Here is a 27,557-nt window from a genome sequence, read left to right on the forward strand (position 1 = left end):
ATTCATTACTGAGTTCACAATTGATAAATCTATAAGCTATAGTGAAGCTGAATGATGATTCTTCAAGGGATTAAGAGTCAATTATTTGAAATCTCTGTAGACTTGGATTAAAATGGTATTATGCAAGAAAAGGGTTATGCCATTGAATTGATGTTTATAAGTGATCTGAGGAGAGCTACGCAAAGTGGAAAAACATTTAGAAGAGGCCTAGTTTTAGGTGTTGAATATAGCCCTCTTTTGGGAGTGTCTGATAGTAATGAAGAAAGTATTTTTCTGAGAACACCTCTAGGTGTGCTACAAATGATAAAGTTATCGCAGGGATACCAATTGCCTTAATATTTTTTGCCTTGCTTCGCACCAAGTACAGTGCTATATGTCTGAACTTGATTGGGAGGAACTCCTTTCACAACCAGATTTCACAAACTTGCCTGATTACTACCGTACGAGCTTCCTTGAGAGAATGACTACAACTTTCCTTGAGACGGATCCGATTCCACCTAAAACAATAGCAGCCCCATCTGTACATACACGTTTGCCTACTATCACACCTAGGTCACCAAGGCATAATCCATGTGCTTCTATGGTGGGAGATAGGAAGTAGAAGAAGCCTCAGCAAGCACCGGTGAGGCAATCACCATGGAAAAACCCCATAGAATCGACCAGAAGGGAAAAATGGATAAGTCTAGATAGTTGACGGAGCCACTGGATCTAGATGAGGTAGAAGTAAGCAGAGGAATAAAGAAGTTGTATGTAGAAGAGGTTGAACCCATAACTCGGCTGCCAAAGTACATACCACCTAGAAAATCTATAGCAAATGTGACCAATGATCTGGATGCTGCAAAGTTCATGGTCTCTATGCCTTTACTACCATAGAATGTGTTGATTTTAGGTTTGTTGCTGGATCAGATACTAAATTCAAAAATGGAAGATTAGGACCTTGGCGAGCATAAGAAATTTCCACATCTGGCATTGAATAAGTACCTCAAGAAGGTCTATTATGAGGAGTCAGGCATCACGCACCTTGAACCAATGAACTGGGTTGCTAGAGTTGGGGGCGTAGGGCTCCTAAACATGTTGTGGGTGCTTCACTTCAGTTGCACCAATATTAACACCATCTTTGTGCGCCAATTGCTAACACTAGTGCATGATTGGTGTCTTTAGCTGGGAGAAACCATCCTGATCATAGACATGTTGATCCATTGCATAACGTTGCTGCCATCCCAAGGAGTGGAATCTACAGATGATTCTGTAAGAAAGTCGCAAGAGAAGAAGTTGGCAGAGAAAATGAAGGGAGAATTTGGTGTGGTAAATAAGTCACACAAATACTCCATTCAATCCATATCCTATGGCACAGTGTAGTTTTTTGCGTAGATCTAGGTCAGGAAGATCATTTCATTGGTTGTGTAGTGTGCGAAAGGAGTTCAGTATAACTAGGCTCAATATATATGTAAGGAGTTTTTGGAGGATTTCAGGGAGGCCCATGACAAGGGCAAGGCATTTCACTACGCCTGGTTGTTATTTTTGATTGCTTTAGTCGCATGGAGGATGAACAAAGAAATCCAATTCCCTTAGCAGGACTCAGACCTACCGGAGGCAATGAAGTTTGCTTCGATATGGGCTACTAAATACCCCACGCGCATAATGGAGACCAAGATATTGTGGGTGTTGTTCGAGACAGAACTTAGAATGGTGATCAGCCAATGACCAAGGGTATCAACCACTTTGCATTCGTAGTATACCAACATCACTAATTTCAAGGCAGATTTCCACAATATGCACATCTGCACAAAGAAGGATTCCTGGGGCATATGGCACAATTTACCTTACTTGGTTGCCGAGGAAGATATAGTAGGGGTCATCAGCAAGTGGCCAAGTGATTGGCTCACACCTTCGGATGCCAACGCAGGTACCAAAACGACTACTAAAGGTTAAGAAGTGCAGACCAGAGCAATAGAAAAGAAGGAGGAGGCAAAAAAAGTTCCCTCTCAAGAAAAGGCTGCGCAAAAGAAAGAAGTTGTTGCAAAAGAAGCAGCATCCAAGGAAAAAGAAGAAGCATACGAAAAGGATATGTCACAGGCCATTATCGATGTCGAACAGTCAGAAACCAAGCAAACATAGGTGGAGGAAAAATCAGAGGCGTAAGAAGAAGGAGGTGCAGTATTGGAGTCCCCCTTCATGGTAAAAAAGTGAAAGAAGAGGACTACTAGAAGGCAATGCAAGAAGAAAAAGTCTGACCAAACAATGGTCGCGATGCCTTTGGTCCTCATAGAGAGGGACTTGGATGAAATTGGGGATGTGGTCTGTGATGCCACAACCGACATGATGAGCCACTTCGAAGCAAAATACCAACAATCACCCAGTAAGGTACAACAGGGCCTACGGGACTTGTAGGTACAAACAGGTCTTCTGTAAGCGAGCATGAGATAGACAAGCGAGAAGCAAGAGAGCCTAAATCAAGTGAGCGGGTCAGTATTGGATGTCAAAATGACTATGGATCTCTACACAGTATAGTTTCCAGAAGGATCCCTACATGACGACTCAGCTAAAGAGCAGGCATAGCTACTCCAGATGATGAATATCAATCTAGATTTGGTTGCACTTCCTACTCAGACTCTGCACAAGCTACACCAAGGTGTGTCCGACGAACTTAGGATTCAGGAGCAATGCACACTGCTAGTAATCAACGAAGTCAAAACTAATAACCAACAGAGCTTTGAGGAAAAGCCACATGCCCTCAAAGAAAAAGAGGAGGTAACAATGTGAAGCCAACAGCTGGAAGTTGCAATTGCCCAGGCCTACAATGAGCTTCCAGAGCTCAAGATTACAGCAGAAGAAACATTCGTGGATAAGATTCAAAAGTTGGCTACTGTAGTCAAATAATCTGAGGATGAAATCGACTGAGTCAGGATTGAGTTGCAGCTACAAATCTTAGAGTTACAATTAAAGTTGCAGCCCACTGCTCCTTTAGAGGTGAGAGAGCAATGCAAAGCTACTATTAAAGAAGGCATAGCTACTTCAGAAGATGTAGTCAAGGGATGCACTGAGCTATTTGAGTAAGCTAGGGAGTTATGGACCTTAGTGCAGGAGGATCCAACTCTACAAAATATTGGAGCAGACATTAGGGAAAAGCAAAGGCAGTTCAATGAAATCCGATCGACTACACGAACCTTGGCACCAGTGCAAAGGTTCGCTAGATTGTAGGAAGGAAAGCTTATGAAATTGATGAGCTACGTCGCAAGGAAGCGATCATCTCTTCAAGGATGTAGCCATGGGCAGAAATTAACTCTGTCAGTGCAAAGTAAGCTAAAATGGATGTAATAAGTCAAAGGACCATGGGCCTTGCAGTTGAAGGCCCGACCACTGAAAAATTTGGTTGAGGAAGTTCAACAAGCTGCTACATAGGGAAAAACAGACCTGCAGGTTTTGAATATTGAGTCAATGAGCTGCAAGAGAAGATCAAGGCACCACCAGCGGAGTGACTCGAGGACGAGTCACGAAATTGTGTTGGCGGCCTATTGGGACAACTAGGGTAAATTTTGTAACTAATTTTATTAATTATGTAAAGTCTCCACATTTTGAGGGAGTAGAGTGCAAAGGTCATAGGAGTCAAAGGGGCTTTAGTCCCCTAGTTTTTTAGAAGATAGGATGTTTTGTGACCCACCCATGGGGCATGAACCATGGTATTGTAAAAGAAGAAGCTATATAAAGAAGTCATAGTGAGTCATAACAAGTCAGTAACTGATTGAAAAGCATAGTATGGGTAAGTGGTCTGAGGCAAAAAAGTCATTTTTATGTACTTAAGCGAACGAGAAAGCTCCTGTTGCTGTGTGTGCGAAGAACTTGGTAAGTCCGCAAGCTCAGTGCACGAGCCACTGCAGTTGTGTGTGTAGGGAAGAAGAGTCTATAACAGAAAGATTATATCAATAAAAACTGTTTTGGGGAGCTATTATTATGTATCTGTGCCCTTATATTTACTTATGTAATTTATGTATATTCACTCTATTTGCTGCAATTATATAAAGAAACACTTAATTAGTGCACGAAAGTAGTATATATGATTAAGGGTTAGATATTGTTTCTGTAAGTTATCGTGATTTACTGAATTAAAGAGTTAGGGTTTTTGAAGGTCAGGATACAGCCCTAGAAGTAACAAAAACCCATCACACAGACCTCTGGATGCAGAAGCCTGGTTCTGTCATCCCCTAATACTGCTTCGAGTGAGACTGCAGCCTGTGCTACGCAGGTTGTTTCCAAAAGGGCCATCACTTTAGGGTTTTGTTGGTTGGCGCAGATAACTCTGAACTTAGGTTAGGACCCCTTGAGCCAACAATAACAGTCCCAATAGCGGATGTGGTTGTTGCGCTGACCTGATAGATGGAGGGTCCTTTTAATCTCCCTGACAAGGTGCCTGGGCAAAGTTGGAGATAAGGCTCACCCCCTTGGAGTCAATCACAACTGCTGATATGCAGATAATTCTTTTTTGACTCTAACTTTCCAGGGGGGCAACGTTGGCTTAAAAATCATGCTTGCTCACCACTAGAGCTACTTTCGGGCGAGGTTTCTTTATGATGGGCAGTGATTCTCTCACATAGTTGGACGCCCATTAATCATTTATATCTAAGACATGTGGAAATTTTATTTCCACTTGGAAAATTCTCCATGCTCAGAATGGTACTAGTTACTACTGAGTTAGAACTCGGATGCTCTAGCGCCCAGGCCCCCTAGTACCCGACTCCTTTTAGAATGCAATTAGAAATGGTTACATGGATCTTGGCCTTCCTGGGTATACTGCCAGGATGACGTCATGTCAACGTCAACTGGGCCACATGTCGATCTATGATCGATCCAAGTGTCAACGATATCTGGGCCCTTAGGTTACTTGAAAGCTCCAAAACTTCTTGCCACGTGTCCACAACCCAACAAGCGGTTGTTGATGTCATCTCTACCTAATGATACCTTTCCACCCATGGGGTCAAAAGAGAAAGGAGATCCCTTAACTCTTTGTTGCACACAACTCTTCTATAAATGGTCTAATCTCAGACGCTTTGAGGATTGATTTAGAAAAGTGTCAGAGGGATCTGGGGTTGCAGGGTTTGGGGCTTCATTTATGTTATGGTCTTTCGTCAATAGACACCCCCAGTTTCGAAAATGGACGGATTTATGGTCTCTGGTCCCTGGAGCTTCTCACAATCAATTTTGTGACGAGTCATGGGATTTCGAGGTTCTAGGGCTTTAACTCTCATAGGCTTCGCTTTGAATATCCTCATCTTTTGATCCTAGTAGCCAATTTAATGCTTTTTCATGTCGCTAGCAAGCTATTCCCAACAACTTTCTAATTGAGTGGGCTCAACATGGCCTTTGAGCTCATTGTTTTCTCTGAAAATGGGTGCAAGCTCTGGTATGCTTTGAACCCCACTCGTCCGATATTTAAAATTTAAGGAAAATAAAGAAGAGTACAACAAGACCCATGCAAGAAACCCATTGGATAGGTAGACTTCCTGGAATGGGTTACTACTACATATGGGTGAAAAATTCAATTTTGTACTCTAAGAGTTTGACCATATTGTCATATTTTACTTGCATTTTTTGTATCCTTTTTCAAAACCCCGACCTTAGTCAGATATCTGACAAACAAAATTATTGTTGGATATTCGATGATATCTTAGTTAGACAATAATGTGTCCATCGGATATTTGCTGAACATTTTTTTTTTTTTTAATACCTAACTTTTGACTAGGTCAATTATCTATCTATCATAATGCTGACATTTGACAAAGTAAATATTATTTCCCATTGGACAACATCTCTCTGGTCAGCAGTGATTGAAATTTCAAGGAAAAGTTGATATATATATATATATATATATATATAGATAGATAGATATATATTAGTTTCTTTTGGGTCAAAATACAATTTTTTTTTTTTGTTAATTGTACTACAAATAGTTAAACACTAATGAGACTGATTTTTGGAGACAATCATCATTGAAAGTTTGGTAAGGAAAAGTGTCACATAACATTCCTCCAAGAGGACAAAGAGATGTGATATTTTCATTGAAGGCTTTGGGTGATCGAAAATGTTATTTCCCTTGTAAAGAATGCAAGGGCTATAAAAGGAGGATAATTTTAATAAAAAAGCATAAGATACATTGTATAGAGTATCGACACCTTAAAGGTGGGAATAAATATCATCCCTTAGTAATTGATTAGCATTATATGTCTTTATATTGCAGATTGTTTTGATAAACATTTATATGTTAAATGTAGAAGAAAAATAACATATTCTTTTTTCTTTTTTGATATATTCTACGTACACAAAAAATTGAGTATGTTAAGAATAGAAGAAGTAGACATAAGATGTATATTTTAATTAGGGTTTATGGTAGGGTTTAAGGATTAAGGGGTTTAAGGGGTTAGGGTTTAACATAGGTTTAGGGCCTAGGGGATTTAGAGGCCTCTTAAGATGATAGAACCATAGCATGGAAAGAGATAGTGTTTCAAGCATACTACTATTGTATGGATTTTCCATTTGAAAAAATAGCTTTATTGAATCCTATTGGATGCTAGGATTCACTCAAGCTTTACATCCATTTGAGCTTCAACTTAAGTGAAATGAGTCATCCTAATAAAAAAATTATCCTCCTTGATATGTTCCATGTCATTGGCAATGTGTATGCTAGTGCATATGCTTCCTTTGAACTTTTGCATTAAAATATGAAGTGGAAGGAAGTTCTCCCTTTAGGAGATGAATCCATTAACAATGAAGATGAAGTTTTATATTGAACTCAAGCTTACATAAACATTCAATATTAAGGCAATGATTTTTGTTTTACATTATGAACCAATATATCTTTTCAGGTTTACTTCCATTTTATTCCATTTTCATTTGAAACTATAGCTTATTGAATCTTAATGAAAATTTTCCACTGCATGGCATTTTTTCTCAATAAATACAATTAATATATCAGATTTCCCATTGTTAAGTATTTTCAGGTTGACCCATTTATAGGTGATGTTAACCTAAAATATGTGTAATAATTTCAAGTCTAACCTTCATTCTCTCCTTCGATGTTCTCCAAACCCTTCAGCCTCCTCTTATCCATTCTATTTCAATTTAGAAAGCATGCTTAATAGCCATATTTCCATTATAGGATAAAATATTAAATACATGAAATACTTTTCTAAACACTATGAATAATTTCAAATGGCAAGAGTTCCTTACATTTAGAAAACAGATATAGCTCAATATCGATAACAAGCATTGGATCCACAAGTAGTATAAAAAATAATAGTAGTAAAAACATAATAGAGAGTTTGGTAGCCCATAAAATATTGTGTTTTTGCAGTTGGTTCTCCATCGCCAAATTTTGTGCATGTGCTTCTTAAAACAATACTTGGAAATTATTGTTGACACCTAATCTTTGGGATTAGATAAATCCATGTAAATAATGTAAATAGAAAAATAAAGGGAATTCGAAGACAAAGAGACATTAGGATATGAAACCCAATAGTCTCCCTCTCCATGTATATATCCATGTTCTATCTTAATGCAAAGCAACAATTCATTCATGGATTTACTCATTATGTGACTTGGTATCAAATTGAACCCCCATTTTTAGTATTTTCTACCTTGTAACTCCTATGAACTGCCACTATTCTCTACCAATATACTCTGTCAAATATTTTTCATTATCCTCTATGTAAATTGAGTGAACATTGCATGTACGTTGAGGCCTATATATATGTGCATTGAAATACAGTTTTGGCACTTCATTTCCTAGGGTTAGGTTTTGGTATGTTTAGGGGTTTCCATTTTTTCTCAATACCAACCTCATTGTAACACATTTCAAAGGCATGTAGCTGCCACATCTCTTCTCAGAGATAAGCTATCAACATCTGAGCTATTTTATATCCATTCCGTTTCTAAGCATATTTCAGTATTTGAGATTAATGAAATGAAGTGTTATTTCTATTGCATCTCTGTATTTATGGTTATACCTATAATTTGTTGCGTTCCTATTTAGGTTCGAATTAATGGTATTAGAGCGGTCTATTCTTTCTATGTTTTTTTTTGCATGTCCCCAACAAGGTCAAGATATAAGGAATTAGGGCTCGAATTGTTCGAACCTTTGGAACACCAGCCTCACAAATCCCGACGACCTCCCATGGTGGAAGAGAAGAAAGATGAGGGGGCAGGATATCCTTTCAAAATATTGCTTGAAGAATCCCTTGAGTTATAGAGGAACGTGATGATGGACAATGTTTCCCAGATCCTTCAACGTCTACCCAAAGGCGACACATCTCCTTCCAACAACTAATCTAAAGTGCCAAATGCTTAAAGGTACATGTTAACTTTGACATCCCCATATTTGAAGGTTAGACAAATGTGGATGCTGTAGATAAATGGTTAAATATGTTAGAACGATATTTTTCGGTTCATGATTTTTTTAGCTAGGAAAAGATCACTTTTTCACTTCTCAAACCGCCCCCCACATCAAGGATTGGTAGGAAACCTATTGCCAGAAGAAGGATGAAAGTACACCCTCACTATTTTTAGTCACACCCACTTGGAATTCATTTCAGGATGCCATCAAGGAGAAGTACTACCCTGTCGGGAGCTATGAGGATAAATACAAAAAATGGATCACGCTATGGTAGGGAAGGGACCAAGGCATTCCAATGTTTACCGATTTTTTTCATACCCTTCACACGAATTTAGGTATCAAGGATTCTGAGTGACATTTGGTACTCAAGTACCGCAGCTGCCTACACAGGTACATCTAGGATGAGATGGAGTTCCTGGACATATCCTTGCTTGGCACAACATATCGATATACTGTTAAGATTGAGCAGAAGTTTAAACAGAAGAAGAGATACTTTGGATCTATGAATCTGAAGCAAGGAAAAGGCTCCCCCAAACTGCAAAGCAAAGGAAAAAGCCAAGGCGAGGTGACCCGGGACAACCCACCGAAGTTGTAAGAAAAGAAAAACAACACGAAGACAAATAAGTACATGGGAAAATGATGTGAGTTCCATAAGAGCTCCACTCACAATAGGAATGAGTGTCTGGCCAAGCAGTCACTCGTGGCCAAGCTGAAGGCATCCAAATCAAACGCATGTTCCGAATCTGAGTCAGAACCCGACAAGGGTAATGAGAAAGGGAAGAATATGATTGATGTGGAGCCCAATGCCACTGTGGCCACCACCAAGAACCATACAAATGAGCCTGAATATCCAGAGGAAGGGGAATGCCTATTCCACTCATAGATGTGGGTGAATGGTTCTCCACTGCAATTCATTGTTGACAGTAGGAGCGAAAATAACCTCATTTCATCAGAGATCGTGAAGTGGTTGGGCCTATTGAATACAACATATCTGCAGTTGTACACCATCGGGTGGCTTCACCAAGGACGAGATATTCATGTTAGCCAGTAGTGTCACCTTCCATACAACATCAAGCCCTTCACAGATGAGGTACTGTGCGATGTTGCCCCTCTTGAAGTTTGCGATGTATTATTAGGACAACCATACTTGTTGAAGCGACATGTTGTATATGAGACTAGGCCTCACTATGTGATTATTACTTTGGGAAATAAGTTTATAGAATGCAAGAGGTAGCCCCATCTATCACCATCTCTTTGATCACTACAAAGAAATGTAGAAGGATCATTTCACATACTAGGAAATTCATTTTCGTTATGATTCACCCTCAAGCCAAGAAGAATATTGTGGCCACAACTTCTAGACAGGGCTCCTTTGCACAACAACAGAAGATGGACAAGGTCGTAGATGAGTATAGGGACATTTTCTCCTCGCCTACGAGGGTGCCTTTGCACTACCATGTCAAGCACTCCATCGATCTAACCTTGGGCATGTTGCTACTCGACGGACCAATCTATCGACACTTTGTTATGGAGAATGATGAAACCAAGAGGCGTATTCATGATTTGTTGCATAAGGGGCACATTATGATAAGATCATCACCTTGTGGGTGCCTGATTGTATTGGTATAGAAGAAGGATGAGACATGGAGACTATGTATTGACTATCGGGTTCTGAAAAATATCACTATATGAAATAGGTACCCAATCCCATGGATTGATGACCTTCTCGATCAGCTCCAGGGGGCCAAATATTTCAACAAGATTTATTTGAATTCTAGTTATCACCAGGTACTTATCAAACCCTCCGATGTGTGGAAAACTTCCTTCATATCCAAAGAGGGCCTCTTCGAGTGCTTGGTCATGTCTTTCGGGTTGACGAATGCCCCCACAACCTTCATGAGATTGATGGAAGACATCTTACGACCCTTCACCAATGCATTCATGGTGGTGTATTTAGATGACATATTGATCTTCATCCAGAGTTGGGAAGAGCACCTCCACCATATTCAAGAGGTCCTACAAACCCTGTGACAACACATGTTGTGTGCCAATTTTGAGAAATGCACTTTTGGCATGACACAGGTTCAAAATCTAGGGTACATAATTGATGAGAAGGGTGTGCATGTGGACCCAGCCAAGATAAAAATCATTCAGGATTGGTCATTCCTAACCACTCTAACAGATCTCCGCAGCTTTCTGGATCTTTCCAATTTCTACTGCAAGTTCATGTCAGGGTTCTCTCATAATTAGGGGAATTTTGAGGTCTACAATGGGCCTCCTAGGAAAAATGTACAACCAAAATAAACTTTATAAGAACTAATAGGATTCAAGATGATGATGTCAACCATTGGGGATGATTCACCATTGTTGGAGTAAAAATGTAAAAATATTAAAAAATAATAAAATAATAAAACTACTTTTGCAACTCATATTTTCAACTTATCTCCCTAAGGTTTTACTCAAATTTCGAGTAGGAGTACTCATTAGATGCAAAATGTAATTCCTCATCCAAGGAGTACCCATGTTGCATATTTTCGATGGACCCTGGTACAAAAATACATGAAAAAATGTGATTGCAATCACATTTTTCATGTATTTCTCATTTTTCGTGTAGTAGGATCCATCAAAAGTAAGCAACTGGGTACTCCTTGGATGAGGAATCCAAGTTTTCATCCAATGAATGTTTCTGCTTGAAATTTGAGTAAACGCATAGGGAGATACGTTGAAAATACAAGTTGAAAAATAGTTTTTTCTTTTTTCCCTCTAAAAGTTGATGATGTAATCTAATCTTATTTTATTATTTCCACAATTAATTTATAATTTCCTTAGAAGGCCCATTTTGTACCTCAAAATTCCCCTGATGATCATTTGGCCTTTAAGTCAAGTCACCAATAGCAAAGAAAAAACAACATTATTTTTGTCTAAAACCCAACAGAAGGCGATTTCCAAGTTGAAGCATCGCCTCTACTCTGCAGCAGTGCTCACATTACCATACCTATAACAACCATTTGAGATTGAGACAGATGCCTCCGACTATGCTATTGGTTCAGTTCTTACTTAGTAGGAGAATCTAATGGCTTACCATAGTGAGACACTTTCAAACAGAGACTAAAAGTATCCCACCTATGACAAAGAAATGTATTCCATTGTGCAAGCCTAGTGTCAATGGAAACATTACATTTTGGGGAAGGAAACAACCATCCACACAGACCTCTGACCCCTACAGTTCATATAGACACAAGGGAAGTTCCAGAATGATCACCATTAGAAATGGTCAACATGCCTACAATAGTTCCATTTGAACATTAAGTACAAGAAGGGTAGCACAAATAATGTTGCATACTACCTCATCTGACCACCATTCATGGCGTTGATCACTGTGCTTGACTCCTATGGGCATGAGACTTCGGGTTGGTTGCATCTTTACAGCAGCGATGCAGAATTTAGCAACACATACCAGACACTCTTGGAAGGTATGAAGGTTCCAAATTTTCACCTCTAGGATGCAATGTTATGCCACCTGGGACACATCTGTGTTCCTCCAAGTGAGACTGACACAGATTATTTAGAAGGTGTATTATAGTCGGGTCGCTAGACATTTTGGAGTAGAGAAATAATGGTAGTACTGTAGAAGTTTTTTTAAACCTTCGTCACTATGTTGGGATGTACATTCAATCCTGCACTTCTTGTGCCATTGCCAAACGAACCATCAAGAAGCAAGGCCTACATACTCCTCGGCCTACTCCTAGTTGACCTTGAGAATCCATCTCCATGGACTATGTGTCGGGCCTTCCTTCTACTAAGCATGGAAAGGGCTGCATTTTCTTGCTCATCAACATATTCTCTAAGATGGCCATTATGGTGGCTTGCAAGAAGAGTATCATAGTAGAGGCCACTTCTATGCTCTTTTTTGAGCAAGTATGGGTACACTTTGGGATCCCAGAGTCCATTATCTTTGATCGGGACAACATATTCCTAAGTTCATTTTGATCAAGTCTCTAGTCAGTGTTGGATCCCAAACTTGCTAAATCAATGAATTTCCACTCCCAAACTGATGTCTAAACAGAGGTCGTCGCCAAGATGATCGTACACATTATGTGCATATACAACTCAAAGAATCCATGCACATGGGATGAAATCCCCCCCTATGTCCAGCACAACTACAACAGATCTCTCCATATCTCAACAGGTCATAAACCCTTTCAGGTAGGGCTTGGATTTAAACCATTATGTCCCATTGATGTGGCCATACCATTTGCAGCCACTTAGGAACATTCGGCTCACATCTAGTTTGAAGCCGATAGGGCTAAAACAATTCATTGAGTGCATTCAACACAATTTACAATAGGTATATGATATATTAGATAGAGCCAATGCTAAGTATAATCAGTGCCATGATCAACATTGGGTGTCGTACATGTTCCAAGTGGGTGACAAGGTTTGGTTACATTTGCAGAAGGAGCGTCTCGTTGGGCCCCACCGCAAGATTTTCCCACTCTGTTATGGGCCTTACACCATCACTAAGGTTGTAGGGGAAATAATTTCTACGTTATCATTCCACCATTCCTTAGCCTACACCATTTGTTCAATGTGGATTGCCTTTGACCATACTTTCCACCATTACTGGACACATCAGACATTGTAGAACAACTCACACCAATAGAGTTAAACCCAAACTGCATGGAACATGCCATAACTGATTATATCATGGACACACAAATCAAGAATACTCACCAACAAAATATACAACTATATCGGGTTTTCAAAGTTGGCCAACTCCTGCACCAAGTTAAGTGGCTCACTAGGGACCAAGTTCAACAGAAGTTTCTCCATCTCATGGAGGCGCTCAATGCAAGGGGGACCATTGCTTCCTAAGTGGGGAGGACTGATCTAGGTGGATATTGGTGGCCACCCGCCTATTCCACTTAGACCCCTACCAATATTTCTTTCATTTTTAGTTTCCTTAATTATAACATAATTTACTATTTTTGGCAATTTTTCGGGCCTTGAACTTTTGGAGTCATTTTGAAGCCCTAAATGATGTTTATTTTTGGAAAAACATGAAAAGATTAGGATTTATATAATTTTTGTATTCAAAATTTTTAATCCTTGGACAGATATTTCTAACAAGGCATTTTTTCCATCAAACAGAGATTGTATGCCAAAGTTACGACCCTGAGAAGTTGATGTACCAATTTACCCAAACGAGGCCCATAGTTTTGGCGCTTCATATCCTAGGGTTAGGTTTTTGGATGTTTAGGATTTTCCATTGTTTCTCAATAATAAATAGCCCTTCGAGCCTCATTGTAACACAGTTCAGAGGCATGTAGCCTCCACATCTATTCTCAGAGATAAGCTACCATCACCCGAGCTAATTTTATTTCCATTCTGTTTTTAAGCATATTTTAGTATTTGAGATTAATGAAATGAAGTGTTATTTCTGCTACATCTTTGTATTTATGGTTATATCTGTAATTTGTTGTGTTCTTGTTTAAATTTGAATCACTGTCACATGTCATCTCTTTGAAGTCTTCATCAATCCTCCTCTTTCTACATTAGTCTTGTTGTCGATTTCTTTTATCTTGGAGTCATTTATTTCATTTTTATTTTTTCTATTCTCATCTTCTTTTCCCCACTTCATTCTTGGAGTCTTCATTTCCACTACATCAAAGTTTTCTTCTCCTTTATTTATTGATTATCTCTTTGATCAATCCCATCATAAAATCATTTCTTGTAGGATGAACTTCTTCATCCAACAAAACACCTGCAATTACATGCTTACAAAATTTGTTTCCTGTTGGGTTGTGCAAAGGCCAACAAAACACCTATGACTTTGGTTTGGAAAGCTTAACTGATGCACCATTGTCATGAATTTGACATAACTCAAAATTGACTTTGTGTGAACTCATTACACAGCCGAAATATTTAGCTTTAACTCCACATTTTCAATTCTCATGACTTGACATAATTTAAACTTGAGGTGTAGAGTAACACCAAAAATGCACCTAAACTTTAACTTTCCTTCTAAATCACTACACCAAAAATAAAAATAATCTCAACCTTCACTCTCTTTATTTTCAGCATGAATATTAATACTTCATTACATGGCCAAGACCTTTGGACATACTTTACCTTATATTTTAGACTTTCCACTTGTCTCAAAATGTTAAATTCTATTATTTATATCAATTAATTTAATGACTTACTTATGTTTGCTTCATCACATCAAAAAAATATTTGAAATCAAATAACATTTTTACAAATTTGACATGATTTCAACTTATATATCCTTACTTTGGCTGTCATATCCACTCTATTTTGGAATTTGTCATGTCAGACTCTCTTAATATCGTTCTTTTGAAATTTGATAAAAAATGGTTGGCAATATTTTTCTTTCCTCACATAATCAATGGATAAAAATGATTATGACAAATAAATGCATACCTTCTTCCTATAGTTTCACTTTTATTTTTTCTCTAGTTGGTTAGTGAATTTCTACACCTACATTATTTGTTCAAATGTTTTCCCATCACTCACTTTTTCATGATACAATCAGTGTGCTATATATTAATTTAATGGCATAATAAATTTCTCCTTCGTTGTGATCCATCCTCTCATTTGATCCAGGAAGGGACAAATTCTACCATTGGAGGATCCTCGCCCTATGTTTATAAAAAAAAGCATAGTTGAATTTGCATTCACACAATGTCCTACACAAGTTGCACAAGTCTCTTCACAGTCTAAGTTCCACACATAGATCCAAACTCCATAGAATATACAATATCCAACGGTTGCATCAATGTCTTTTATTACTCCACAATTGATTGTCACTGCCAGCATTCAATGACCTATTTAAATCTTGGTTTAACATACAAGATACTTCAGTGGCGTGTTTTATTTCAAATTTTGATGGAAGAAATCTCTTGATATTCTCAAATTTCATGGATTTTACCAACTTTAGTTGAAAATTCATCATTCTTCACTCCAACCACAAGGCTCACATACTTATTAAGTAAGCACTGTAAAGGGTGGGCATCCTCATGTTTTAAGGACAAGAGCATTTGGAGCTATTCAATGTCAAGTTTGACTGCCTCAAGGCAAGAAAGAATGAATATGTGTCCCATGTATCTTGTTTCCACATAATCAGAATCCTGGATGTAAATTATTAGAGCACATATAAAAATCTAGTTGAAGAATAATTGCACAAACTTTCAAGAATTGAAAATGAAAACTGGAAAAGGAATGAATTTGATTACATAATATTGGTTTGAGAATCAATACATAAAGAAAATAACTTAATCTTAGTTGTAAATGCAATAACTAAGAATAATTAAAGCTAAATAAAGCTAAGTGTGCTTTATGTTATGTTAATGTGCACATGCACCAAATGCAAGCACTAGAGTTAACTAACTAAAGCTAATTTCACACCACATTTAAGCTCTAGATTTAACTAAGACTAAATAAGTGCACATCACATGCAAGCACCAAAGTTAATTGAAGTTAATTAAGGCTAACTAAGTGCATGTACACCAAAACCCCCCTTAAGCATAACTTAGGTGAGTATGATGTAAAATGAATGCGTCCCAACAATAAGGCCATTTTAGGTACCCATGTACAATGCATGAAAAGAGGAAAGAGGGAAAATCCAATGGGAAGAAAATCCTCCCTCAAAATACAATTCAAAAGGTAGAGAAAAGACAATGCTAGGTAGTCACATACTTCACCCCAAGACGATCTCGTAGAAATTGAAACTTTTGGTCAAGGAAAGTCATGGTGAAGATGTTGAAAGTTTGCTCAAAATTGGGAGAATAATGCAGATCGATGATCCTATCATGAATCAATTCTCTAATGAAGTGCTTGTGGATCTCGATATGTTTGGTATGTTGTCGTTGTAGTGGATCTCTATAAAACTTTAATGTACTTTGATTGTTGCACCATATGGTAGTCAGATGATGAACTTTGATACCAAGCTCATAAAGGAAATGTTGTAGCCAAATGGACTGAATAGAGGCATTAAATTTTCGTCTATACTCGGCCTCTACTGATGAAAAAGTAATGGCAAATTGCTTCTTTCTTGACCAAAATATTGGTCAAGATGTGAAACTAGGTATATAACCAGAGGTGGACTTGCAATCAAGGTTGTGACCAACCCCATCTAAATCTGTGAAACCAATGAGATCCAAATGACATTTTTTTTATAATGAATCCTATAGGGGATTGTCCCCTGGACATATCAAAGGATGCACTTTGCATATTTCTAGTGTAACTCACGTGGCTCCTACATGTATCTGGAAGTTGCTCCTGCGGCATATGAGAGATCAGGATGGGAGTGAGTGAGATAAAGTAGACTCCCCATAAGTTGACAGTACACTGTGTAATCAACTAATGGTGTGCCTTTAACATTCTCAAGATTTACCCCTGATAAGAAAGGTGTGGTGGCTGGCTTGTAGTCACTCATGTGAAATTGTGCCAAAATATATCTAGCATTCTTTGGTTGAGAAATGGTAATCCCAGAACCACTCTGATTGATCTCTAGTCCAAGGAAACTTTTTAGCAATCCCATGTTTGTCATTGAAAACCGCTTATGCATTGTAGTTTTAATCTCAACAATGGCAGAAACAGAACTACCTGTTATCGAAATATCATCTACGTAGGATAATATGATCAACAAGGAGTCAATTTTATTCCACAAATAAACATTGGAATCATATTTGTAGCTAACAAAATTTTGAGATAACAAATAGGAATTGATATTTACATACCATGCTTGAGTTTCCTACTTGAGGCCATAGAGAGAATTCTTCAGCTTACATACCAAAGATGAATTTTGCATGTATCCCTATGGATGCTCCATGTATATTTCCTCCTCAATATAATCGTAAACAAATGAATTCTTCACATCCATATGATGCAACTCCCATCGTCTTGCTGCTGTAATGGAGAGAGCTAGTTGAATGGAATCCATTTTTTCCACTGGAGAAAAAGTATCTTCATAGTCAACACCATGTACCTGCTAAAAACCTTTTGCCACCAACCATGCCTTATATCGATTAAATTGGCCATCTATTTCTTTCTTGGTCCAGTAAACCCACTTTCACTTGAAACTTTTACCATTGGTGTTAGAAAATTATATATTACAGAGCAATGGAACACATAAAATATATTGCAGAAATATAAACACAGAAAACACATAAAACAAGAGAGACACATATATACATGGTTCACCCAATTTGGGATACATACATGGGAAACAACCAGTCTTTCCTTTTATATTATCCAGAAAATTGAAGAGATACAACCTATAGCAAATCCGTTGTAATTCTCTCTTCGCTCTCACACAATGTCCTCTCTCTTTCTCATTCAGAATGCAGATCTACATAGACACAATACAATTCCCACATATATAGCAAGGGGTTGCCTTCTAGGTAAAAAAACCCTAAATTAAACATAACTTCTACCGTCAGATATCCACCTAATGAACAACCCAGATTGACTACGAAATTACAACATTTTACAAGGCAATTTTACAACTATTTTTAGCTTCCGGGGCACTTCCTCCGAACCCCCGCCCGGGGGGGGGGGGGGGAGTGGGCTCCTAAAGATCATTGTTGGTGCGCCCCCCCCGTTGGACCCCCTTGTAGTGAAAATATTACGGGTGGCATTGACACCACATTACGAACTTAGGTCCAATGCAATGATACCTCTGAATAAAGAATATAATCAGGCTCCACACCCAACAATTTGAAGGTAGCGGAACCAGGTCCTAAGTCTGGTTCTTAATAAGAGAGTTGTATTGTGCATCCATAGTTGCTTCCCATTTAGGATGACCAACTGCTTCAACATAAGTCTGTGGATCAGGTGAATTCATCATATAAGTGTGCATGGCAATGAATAACCAAATAGCTAAAAGTTCTTGTCCAACTTCCTGAAACTGAGGTATAGTGGATGGATCATCTAAGAGATCATTCATGTTGCACCATTTTTGTGTTGAAGCTCGTTGAGAATGTTCCAAACTGCATGACGAAGTATTATCTCAATGTTCAAAAATTAGTGGTCCAACAGGTGTCACAGACAAAGGTTCATCTAGATCAGAACTCTGATCTAAATTATCACCTACATACTCATCAATTAGCGGTGAGGGAAACTTTGGAACAGGTTCATCTGGTGGTGCATGTAAATCATCTTCTTCAAATTTTAGACTCCTTTTGATAGAGAGATCTTCAGTATCGATATTAAGCAATTTGTACCCTTTGAATTCATCAAAATATACAACAAACATGAATGTATTTCTCTGAGGATCCAAAGCCTTTCTCTTCTCTTTAGGAATGCAGGCCCATGCTTGAGATACGAAAATGCAAAAATGACTAACTTTAGGTTTCATACTATTCCAAGCCTCAAAAGGTGTTTTTATAGTAACATATTTATGGGGAGATCTATTCTGGATGTATGAGGCACAATTGATAGCTTCATCCCACAATTTTTATGGAAGAGATATTGCATGCAACTTGCAACTGGCCATCTGTTTCAAAGATCTATTCTTCCTCTCAACCACCCTATTTTTCTACAGAGTGTAAGGAACTGTATGTTAAAACTATATGTCTTATTCATTACAAAGATTCTAGATATATTTTTTGACATATTCCTTCCCATTATCTATGTGTTGAAATGTGGCAACAAGAATATTATAATTTTAATTTGTCCTTGAATTAAAATTGAGAATTAAAATTCGAATTTAGTCTCACGAGCTGTTTGAAAAATAATTAATTAATTCATCTTGAGTTAATTAGTTGGAGAAATTCAAACATGAAGTCTTTGTAAAGTCATGCAATAGTTATCCCTTTGATTGAGGAAGTTATCCCTTAATTAAGGAGATAAGGATGAGTTGTATTTGAGTTGTAATTAGTTAGCTCAGTTAACTGAGTTAAGTCCAGTTAAATTAGTTCCAAGAAATTTGTGAAACTAATTCTGAGTTCAGTCAGTTAATGCATTGATCCAAAAATGGATCCTAGAAACTCTCTAAGTCTTCAAAAATAAAAATAAAAACTATCGCAAAGGATGATCCTTTAGAAATGGCAGATTACACTACAGGCCTAAAAAACATGAAGAAATAGTGAAAAACAGAGCTATCGGAGGCTTGAACAACGATTCACAGGAGCCATCGGATCTGGTTGATCAACGGTCCAGATTAGATCGGCATATCACAATTAGAGGTGGCAAGCGGAGGCTATTGGAGGCTACCATAGGGAAGTTACGACAACAATTAGCGCGAGTCAACAAGGACCGTTGATCAAGCACATAGATTGATGGCCCAGGTTAACTTGCAATATCACATCGGCAAAATACAAGGAGCGCTTACCAAAGGCCTGGGGACTATCGCATCATAATATCACATCAGAGCGATACAAAGGAGTGAGGCAAATATATACGCGACTTGCAATAAAGCCGGACCCGACGGGGTTATGGATTAAATTTAATATATTTTGAGTTTCGTAAAACAGATTTTTCCTATGTAAATTCACATTTTCGTTAAATAAACAAAAACCAAAGGAAATGTGAATGGAGCAATAAAACAGACCCAAAAGGGTTTATATATGCAACGATATATATTTTGAGTTCCCTAACGAGCGTGATTTTGGGCAGGCCATAGGCGGTAAGTGGTATTGGCCGGGCTCTGCTCGAGCCCATACGCTGGCCAACACTTGGCCAGGTGCCGGAGAGAGAAAACCACCTTTTCAAGCGGGTAATCTCTGGGCACATAAGCAACCGAAAATCAATAGCAACCGTTGGATCAACAATCACATAGATCAACGGTAAACTTGCAATAGCGCCTGAAGATGGATCCGAAAGGGTTATAGGGAAGAATTAATGATATTTCAGGTCCGATAAACGGCAGTTTGGTGGATTTTCCCGTGTTTTACTGTATTTCTCTGTGTAAACAGAGAATGACTATTTTGGGGATTTCAAAGGTGCCGATGGTACCTTTTGTTGGAGAACAGGTGGCCACCATCATTGGAGATGTTAGCAATGATTGCTTAATGCTCAGAGGGGATTTGAATGGATAGAGGCCGGAAGCCAGAGAGCCTAGGAGGGAAAACGAACAGGCAAGTGCTGATTGGCTTAAAAGCCACTGAATGAAAGAGACAGAGGCAAGTAATGCTGAGACAGAGAGTGAGAGGGAGAGTTTGCATACTTAGAGAGACTTGAGGGATTCAAATAAACTCCTGTTGTTTTGTATCTGTTGTGTTGAGACTCAATTTGAGCTCACATTTTGTAAAACTATGCTCTTGAAGACATAATAGAGAGGTCACCACTGAAGGCTAGACCAGTAGACGTAGCCCAGGAGTTTTGGGTGAACTCCTCGATTATTTGGCTATGTTATGTGTATATGTCTATTATGTTTATTTAACTACTCATTGTCTATATTATTCGTAATATTTTTGATCTGTTGCACTAATTGATATAGGCAAATCCATGCACATGAGTCTGTAATACCTTAATATTAGTCTAAGATCTCATTTTCAGATCAAGTGGTATTACAGCTTTAGGTTTGCTAAGGTTAAACAAGCTTTTGTTGGATTCTTGAATGCTAACTAGGTCAAAGCTCAAACTAGGAGAAGGAGAACTTGTTGAGACTAATCCAGAGATTTGAAGAGTCTACTCTTAGAGGAGAATGGCCAGACAAGTCCCATTGGAATCAGAAGCTCAATTCATGGACAACTTTATGCCATGCGAGCCATGGTGGAAGAGATGTATCAGGAATTCAAGAAGGGTCGAGGTGAAAGTACTTCAACACCCACACAAGAAAAAGGAGCAGAGGAACTTTCTCTAAATGCCCATCTAAAGGGCAAAGAGAAATGGGAAAAGCTTCCTCCATCATCTCTTCCACCATCACCTCCATCATCCTCATCTCCTAGCCCCGAAAATAAAAAGAAGAAAACATCTTTGATTAAATTAGATGTAAAATTTGATTTGCCAATCTATAATGGAGAATTAAATGTAGAAAAGCTAGATAACTGGATTAGATAGATTGATGTATATTGCAGGGTGCAGAACATTGATTCAGAGAGGATAAATATTCAACTGGATAGCCTTCGACTTGGAGGAACTGCGCTAGTGTGGTGGGAAGGTAAGACAGAAGCTGATCTGAAGAGACACGGTAAAATTCTTTCTACCTGGAATGAATTTGTTTCTGCCATTAAAAAACAGTTCTATCCTCTAGCTTATATGTAGCAAGAAATGATGAGTTGGCAAACTCTTCGCCAGTTAAAGGGCCAAAGTGTACAAAGCTATACCCAGGAATTTAGAAAAAGATATTTAACTCTAGGCATATATCTAGACTCACCTGAAACTTTGTTGAAGTATATAGGTGGTCTGCATAGCTATTTGAAGCACACAATTCTCATGTTTAACCCCACTAGCCTAGATGATGTATCAGTTCAGGCTACACATCTAGAAGCTAGAGGCAACAATGTGAACCCAGAGATGGGGGGATCATCAAAACCCTCTACAAGAAAGAACAAGGAAAAGAAGAAGCATAAATGGAAGGAGAGGAAGGCAAACGTTGTACAGAAAGACAAACCTTCATTCACTCACTGCAAGAAGGATGGACACGATGATGAACACTGTTGGTCTTTGCATCCAGAGCTGAAACCTAAGAAGTTCGGTGGTAAGAAGAAGAAGACTGCTATTGCTATTCAGAAAGACTTGGGGTCAGACTCAGGTGATGAAACAACAATCACAGCCATAGGTATAAAAGGTAAAAATTCTGAAGCATCTACAAGTAATTCTGCACAATCTATTGATAATGAAGATAATGAGAGGAAAAGACATGAGCTTTTTGATATTAGAGTTGTTTCCAAGCACCAAAAGATTGATACTTTATTTGATAGTGGATCACAAGTAAACTTGATTTTTGAAACAATTGTAAAGAAGTTGGGCTTACTAGCAACACCTCACAAGAAGCCATATCCATTAGGTTGGGTATGTGATAAAGCAAAGCTACAAGTGACTAGACAATGTAAACTTAGGTTTGCTATTGGGTCAACATTTGTAGATGAGGTTGAGTTAGATATAGTTCCCTTGGATATATGTGGTATTGTTTTAGGAAGTCCTTACTTGTATGATAGAAAAGCCATTTTCTATAGAACTAAAAATAAGTATCAACTCACTAAAGATGGAATAGAATATATTGTAAGAGCTCATCAACTCAAAAATAACTACACTCATAAACTCAGGGTAGATGAAAAGAATTGTAAATTCATGCAAGCAATTTTTACTAATGGTTGTAAAGGAAAAGAACCTTGATAAAACCAATGTATTTGAAGGCTGTGATGCTAAAAAAAAATCTGATTTAGTTAAAGTTGTTTCAAAATATGATATCCTATTTCAAGAACCTAAAGGTCTGCCACCCAAAAGGGAAATAGTACATGATATTCATTTGCAACAAGATGCTCCATTGCCTAAAATCGTAATGTACATGTTATCCGCTTTAGAGAATGCAGAGATCAAGAAGCAGGTACAGGAGTTGCTTGATAAAGGTTTCATAAGACCAAGCACATCAGCATGTGGATCTCCAATCATACTAGTGAGAAAGAAAGATGGTTTGTGGAGGATGTGCATTGATTACAGAGCACTGAATAAAATAACAATCAAGAATCATTATCCTCTTCCTCGCATTGATGATCTATTAGATCAGCTGAAAGAAGCAGTTTACTTTTCCAAGTTGGACTTGTGTGGTGGCTATCATCAAGTCAGAGTTGCAGAAAAAGATGCATGGAAGATTGCTTTCAAAACAAAGCAAGGGATATATGAATGGCTGGTTATGCCTTTTGGCTTAACCAATGCTCCGGCCACTTTCATGAGAGTTATGAATGATGTACTTAGACCTTTTATTGATGATTTTGTAATTGTATATTTAGATGAAATTCTTGTTTTCAGTAAAACATGGGAAGAATATTTGAAGCATGTAAAGCAGACTTTAGATGTTTTGAAAAGAGAAAATCTCTATGTGAAGTTATCAAAATGTGAATTTGGCAAAACATCTTTAAATTATTTGGGTCATATTGGAGGGGGTGGTGAATTGAAGATAGATCCCTCTAAGGTTGAAGTCATTGTGAACTGGCCTAAACCCAAATCTGCTACAGAAGTTAGGAGTTTCCTAGGAGCAGCACAATATTAGAGAAAGTTTATTGCTAACTTTTCCTTGATTGCATCTCCCTTACATGCTTTAATAGGATTGAACAAGGTGTTTTAGTGGGGAGGAAAATAGCAGAAAGTCTTCGACACCTTAAAAGAAAAATTTAGTACAACACCAGTACTAGCATTGCCAGATCTTCAACGACCATTTGAGATTGAAACAGATGCCAGTGACTATGCCATGGGAGCAGTGTTGATGCAACATGGTAAACCCATATGTTATCATTATGAGACATTTACTTCTGCAGTAGTTAATTATCCCACATATGATGAATAATTGTATGCATTAGTACAGAGTGTGAAAAAGTGGAAACATTACGTAATGGGCAAAGAGATAATTATACATACAGACCATCAACCACTCAATATTTACTCTCACAAACTAAATTGTAGCAATCAAGACACTATAGGTGGATGGGTTTTCTACAACAGTTTCATCTTGTCACTAGATATAAGAAGGGCATACACAATAAAGTTGCAGATATGTTATCAAGACCAATCATAAATGCATCCACTATACTTAAGCATAACTCAGTATTGCATGAAAGCTACATTGAACAATATTCTCAAGATGTAGATTTTAAAGATGTATATGCAACTTTAAGTCAAGGCAAACAAGTAGAAGAATTGGATTATCATGTTAAGGACCAACTCTTATATCATTTTGGAAAGTTGTGCATTCCTCAAACTGAAAGAGTTAACATAATCCAAGAATCACATACTTCTCTAATATCAAGTCATTTTGGTGTAAGTAAAACAATTGCACAGTTGCAAAGGTTCTGATATTGACCAAGAATGCATGAAACGGTTTATAGATATATTAAAAGGTGTAACATGTGTGCTACAAGCAAGCCTAGTAATAGAAAATTAGGCTTGTACACTCCACTTCCAGTTCCTTCTCTTCCTTGGGAAAGTGTTTCCATGGACTTTGTTGGGGGATTGCCAAAATCTAGAAAAGGTTATGATTATTTATATGTTATTATGGACAAGTTCAGCAAAATGTGTATTTTAATACCTTGTAACAAGCAAATTATAGCTGAACAAATAACGAAGTTGTTCTTTCAGCATGTATGGGTTCATTTTGGGTTACCCACTTCCATTGTATCTGATCGAGATTCCCGATTTTTTTGGGAAGTTTTGGTCAAGTCTGTGAGAATTGATGGACACCAAATTGAAGAAGACCACAACATTTCATCCACAAATAGATGGCCAAACAAAGATGGTCAACAGGACCGTGTTCTGGTTGCTCAGGGGCTATTGCAGTAAGCATCGCAAGCTTTGGGATGAACATTTGTGTTATGTGCAACATGCTTACAACCATGCCAAGCACTCTTCTACTCATAGATCTCCTTTTGAGATTTGTTTTGGTTTTACACCAAAGTCTCCCTTGGATTTTGTCTTTGGTAAAGACATAGCAGTTGATGGACACAGTGATGTGGAAAAAGCAACCAAGTTCATTGAACAGATCCAACAAATTCACCAAGTAGTGCAGGAACAACGGGAAATAAGCCAGGCCAAGTACAAGGTAAGGCATGACAAGCATCGAATTGAGCATAGCTTCCAAGTTGGTGATCAAGTCTGGCTGTACATCAACAAAGACAAAATGAAAGGTGAAGGTAAGAAGCTGAAACCAATAAGGTATGGGCCTTTCAAGATACTTGAGAAAATTGGTGAAAACGCTTTTCACCTTGATTTGCCAGCTTATATGCACATCTATTCAGTCGTTAATGCAGAGAACTTGAGACTATATGAACCTTCATTGATTGAAGATCCCGAAGAGCAAATTTAGTTGCCTTCTATTGATGATCTCTTGCCCGAATACCTCAATGAGTTGTAGGAAGACACAGTTCTGGATAGGAAGGTGAGAACTACGCGCAAAGGGGATGTTGAGTACCTGAGAATTGGACTCAAAGGTTCAAAACCAAGTAGTGCAAGATGGATAGAGATTGGACAAGTGAGGAAGCTGTATCCTCACTTGATCGATGCTTGAAAACCAACTTTTGGTGGTCCAAAAGCTTTCTCAGTGGGAAGGAGTGATCCAAGATGGATCTTAGAAACCCTCTAAGTATTCAAAAATAAGGAAAAACTATCGCAAAGGATGATCCTTTAAAAATGGCAGATTACACTATTGGGCATGAAAAACATGAAGAAACAGTGAAAAATAGAGCTATCGGAGGCTTGAACAACAATGCACAGGAGCCGTTGGATCTGGCCGATCAATGGTCCAGATCCGATCAGCATATCGCAATCAGAGGTGGCAAGCGGAGGCTATCAGAGGCTACCATATGGAAGTTGCGACAACGATCAACGTGAGTTAATGAGGACTGTTGATCCAGCATGCAGATCGATGGCCCAGATTAACTCGCAATATTGCATCGGCAAAATACAAGGAGTGCTTACCAAAGGCCCGGGGACTATGCGATATGCGATTGCGATATATCGCATCGCAATATTGCATCAGAGCGATACAAAGGAGCGGGGCCAATATACATGTGACTTGCGATAAAGTCGGACCCGATGGGGTTATGGATGAAATTTAATATATTTTGAGTTCCGTAAAATGGATTTTTCCTATGTAAATTCACATTTTTGTTAAATAAATGAAAACCAAAGGAAGTGCAAATGGAGTGATAAAACGGACCCGAAAGGGTTTATACATGAGGTGACATATATTTTGAGTTTCGTAATGAGCAGGATTTTGGGTAGGCCATAGGCAGTAAGTGGTATTGGCCGGGCTCCGCCCAAGCCCATACACTGGCTGACACGTGGCTAGGTGCCGGAGAGAGAAAACCACCTTTTCGGGCAGGTAATCTCCAGGCGCATAAGCAACCTAAAATTAATAGAAACCGTTGGATCAACGATCACATATATCAATGGTAAACTTGTGATAGTGCCTGAAGATGGATCCAAACGGATTATAGGGAAGAATTAATGATATTTAAAGTCCAATAAACCCCAGTTTGGCAGATTTTCCCGTGTTTTAGTGTATTTCTCTATGTAAATAGATAATGAGTATTTTTGGGATTTCAAATGTGTTGCCTCATTCCAAAAAACTTGAAGTATTTGAGTAACCCACAGTTTTTGAGGGCCTCAACTGTACCTAGATTGTTTAGGGCAACCATGTATTGTTCTTCGAGTTTCTTTCTCACCATGTAATCGACATTCTGATCCAATGAAATCCTGAAACAAAATCATAAGCTTAGTTAGGATCCTTTCCATGCAAAAAAATAGGACAAATTTTGGAGCAAACAGCTAAATCAAACTTGGGAAACTCACCCAGTGTAGCCCAGGCACAGAGATAGTGCACTACAGAGCATGCAACCTTCTATCTGGGTGCTCTTCAGTGTAGTTTTCGATGTGAAATCCTGCGCTGATCCCAGGGCGAAAAAATGAAACCCTAGGGGCCCCAAAAAACCCTAAAACTTGCATGAAATGACAAAAGAATGACCTAAAAATAAAGAAGAGAGGTTAAGCTCCTACCTGGTTCGAACAGCTTCAAAAATGGTCCACAGAATGTCTCGTAATCAGCTAATGAAGTTCGAGGTAAAAAACTAGCTTAGAGCACAAAACTGAATGGTAATTTCCAAATGGTAAAAACTTGTTTTATGTTTATTTCATGTTCATTAATCGAGTAAACATTAGTATTTGCCTATTTTTACCTATGAAACATGTATTTTTAATCTATTTGGTGGTATTTTGAGCAGGTTTTGCAGCTGACTTACAGAATTCGATGTGCTCAATTGTAAATTGTACCTTTGACCACAGAGCACACTTTTATCTCTTTTTTGAGCTCTGTTAAAAATGAAAAAGGAACCCCCTTTGAGTCCTCTTTAAGCTCTTTTCATACTCTCTAAACAAGAAAATATTGCAGCGCTTGTCCTTTCCAGCTCATTAAAAGATTGGAAATAACATCTCTCTTGTATTATTTTACACTTTTCAGGCTTGAGAGATTAATTAACGAAAAATAACTTGTGGAGTT

This window comes from Pinus tabuliformis, chromosome 6 (genome assembly GCF_031772625.1).
Source record: "Pinus tabuliformis cultivar Carrire ecotype Pingquan chromosome 6, CPIR1, whole genome shotgun sequence".
Taxonomy (NCBI): Eukaryota; Viridiplantae; Streptophyta; class Pinopsida; order Pinales; family Pinaceae; genus Pinus; species Pinus tabuliformis.